This window comes from Berghia stephanieae, chromosome 4 (assembly GCF_034508935.2).
Source record: "Berghia stephanieae isolate SIO BIC M18660-M18661 chromosome 4, UCSD_Bste_1.3, whole genome shotgun sequence".
NCBI lineage: Eukaryota > Metazoa > Mollusca > Gastropoda > Nudibranchia > Aeolidiidae > Berghia > Berghia stephanieae.
The window spans coordinates 94643303-94646777 of NC_088363.1; the positions used below are offsets into that span (position 1 = coordinate 94643303).

General features: G+C 35.1%; 1 pseudogene; it reads right to left on the reverse strand.

The window, feature by feature from the left end:
* Nucleotides 1-1036: 1036 nt before the first annotated feature.
* On the reverse strand, nucleotides 1037-3221 carry LOC144971605 (ras-like GTP-binding protein RHO pseudogene; annotated as a pseudogene).
* Nucleotides 3222-3475: the final 254 nt, after the last annotated feature.

The following is a 3475-nucleotide window of genomic DNA, read 5'->3' on the forward strand; positions in this document are numbered from 1 at the left end:
ACACGTAGCCACTTATAAAAGCTGATCGATTTAATCTTCCTCGCTCACTTCTCTCAATAACGTTTGCCCTGACGGCCAGACCACTCTACTCCTCATATCATTTATATTTTAAAGATTTGTTTCTTGCTATTGGGACCTGGTCAAAACTCCGGTATTTGATTCCATTATCAAGACACCGGAACTTCACCATTTACCTTTGCCAGCCACTGTCATGAGTGACGTATGTGGATGTCTCGAACAAATGTCATCTGCCTGGGAGTAGGACCTCAGCTTGTTTAATATCTAACATCACGATTGGTCATTTGATTCAGCTTGACACATGGGTATGATTATAACATTTGTAAACAAAGCGGCGTGTTTACATTTGTTAAGAAATATCCAATCGTTGGACAGCAACAGTGGTTGGACGAAAACATGAATATAGATCGCTACCATTGACATTCATAATTCTTATTTTTTCTCTATCACTATCACCTTTATTGTTAAAATTGAAATCTGATACATTTGTATGTTTTACATGTGTATGTATATTTGTCTTGTGGAGGTTGTCTTTGTTTACTCTATTTTACTGTGTGTAGTTGTTGCTGTTGGTGTGTGAATTGTTACTCAGCGATGTGGAGTGACGAGGTGATGTGAACTGTTGTTGTCATATGGGAAATGATTTTGATTTGATGAAGGTGAGTTATCGAAGGGTCAAGGGTGCATTGTTGGTCACTGTGTTGATTATTTGTATTGTTGTCAGTGTTAATAATAATAATAATAATAATAATAATAATAATAATAATAATAATAATAATAATAATAATAATAATAATAATAATAATAATAATAATATAATGGTAATAATAAAATATATACTTTATTCACCCAAAACAATGGAAATTCGTTTACAGTTTACAGACGTGGCATGCATAAAAATGTATAAACACAAAGTTGAGAATCTATGGCGACAATTATAATATTATATAACTAATATATTTTATATATATAATATATATATTATATATATATATATATATATATATTGCATGCACAAAAATGTAAAAAATATACAACCAAGAACCTATAGCGACACTTTATATATTAATTTGATAGACCATACCTCTGACCTCTAGTCCGAACTTGTGTGTGTATATTTTAAAAATAGTATTTAATTTAAATCACAGTTGGGCGTTATAAATTCGAACACATGTGGCAAAATGAATTAAGGTGACATGTTGTCTTTGTTTTTATAGATATAAGGCGACGGCTCCTCATGGAGAACTTAATATATTTGCGAAGGGGGTGATCGCCATCCTTCAAAACTTTCTCCATTTTACTTAGACAAAATCTCTTGAACAGCTCTTCTACATTGGAAATTGGGTGAGTATAACTCCTGGCTTTATCAATTATCCGATCTATTTTCTTAATGTTGCAAATACTGGCATTTCCACACCATGCTGTAATACAAATAGTAATAACGGTCTCCAAAACGGATCTATAAAAAAGGGTGCATAACGTTTTGTCTTTGTCAAATTCTGAAAGTTTCCGAATAAAATACATTCTTTTGTTCAATTTAGAGATAACAGCATGGGGGTATTGGAGGGTGGTGACGAGGGGTAGGCCGATGATCAGTTTTCACCATTGTTGGTCTTTGCTTTCGTCTTCCAGCTCGTTGGTTCCGAAAATTACATTGTTGGTGAAAACAGTCACCGTTTAAAAACAATTCACGGCAAATATTTGCTGGTATATAAAGTTGGTCGTGAATAACAATATTAAAATTAAATGCAATCCAGGGCTTGTCAGATAAAATCCATTTTAAATATTCAGAAATAACGTAAAATCGCGTAAAATCACTTTAAAAAATCCTGTGAGAAGTCGGCAACAATGATACGAAATGAAAGAGCACGATGTCATAAATACAAGAATATAAAAAGTCCGGAATAAAAGTATGGTTTATACCAGTAAAAATGAGAAAATATTCATAAATTGTGGATCAACAAAAAAAACACCTCCTGTTAGTAAGGCGACTACACACAACACCATCATAATAATAATATTATAGCCTAAGTATTTTCATTTCAGCACAAGGATTGGAGAAGGAGGAGGAGGTGGAGGAACAGCAATGACAACATAAGGAGAAGAAGAAAAAAAGAAGAAGAAGAAGTAAAAGAAGGGAAACAGATACACTAACTGGAAGTAATTCTTGGTACTGAATTTATCTGATTAAAGAGATCTTTCTGTAAGTAGCCTATAAAGTTTTTTTAAAATATCCGTCTACCAAACATGCAACATTTGTGTAACTCACGTTATAATAAAAGATGTATTTTTAAGTTTTAAGCTATTCAGTGTCAATCCCACATTTTCAGTTTCCGAATAAAATGACAATAATGAATTAACTAAAACAAACAACACCGTTTATAATAGTGATCTCCCCTATTCTTTTTCTTCTTGCTCTGAAGTGCCTCTGTAGCAGCTTGCTCAAAAAGGTCTTTCACACCATGTCCTGTCTTAGCTGAACATTCCATGTACGCCGAAGCCTTGATCCTATCTGCCATGTACAACCCATCCTCAATGCGAACCGGTGCTTCTTTCACCTTTAACAATTCTTGAATTGTAGTCTCGTCCTCGCGAAGATCGATCTTATTTCCGACAAGAATTATAGGGATGGTTGGGCAGAAATGACGCACTTCCGGGTTCCATTTTTCGAGGACGTTACGAAGACTGTCGGGATTGTCGACGGAAAAACACAAGAGGATGATATCGGAGTCTGGGTAGGACAATGGACGAAGTCTGTCGTAGTCTTCTTGGCCCGCCGTGTCCCAGAGGGCAAGTTCAATCATTTGGTTCTTTATCCGGATATCGGCTACGTAATTATCAAACACTGTAGGCACGTAAGATGCTGGAAAGATGCCTTGACTGAAAACGTGGAGAAGACAAGTTTTACCACATGCACCGTCTCCAACTATAACAATTTTCTTGCGAATGCTATTCATCTTTTCGGTTTGCAGATTTTACAGCACTGCAATATAATTATTGATATTAATCCAAATAGTCTTTTAAAATGGTTAAAATATGTAGTCAAATTCAATGTCTACTCATTAAATGCAGTATATTATCACTTTGAAACGAAATAATTATAAAACTTGAAGGTTTCTTGAATCCCTATAGCACATGAAGCGATTCTGCTCAGATGATATAAGTTAACATGTCGATCAACGACTATTTAAATCTTAATATAGAGTTAGTTCAGAAAAGTGAGTGGAGCAGGCACTTATGTTGGTAACAACAAGATATGAAGTGAATAGAAAAGTGCCAGAAGACAATAGAGAATGAAAATTTTTTCGCGGCGGTGGTGGGGTTTGAACCTGCGACCTTATTGGTACGACAACTCCGCCTGGCAGGTGAGAGCGTGGCTCTACCGTGTGAGCTATCAACGAACACTAAAATATTCGTTTCAAACTCAAAGTCATTACTAGATCCCTCTTTCACCCAC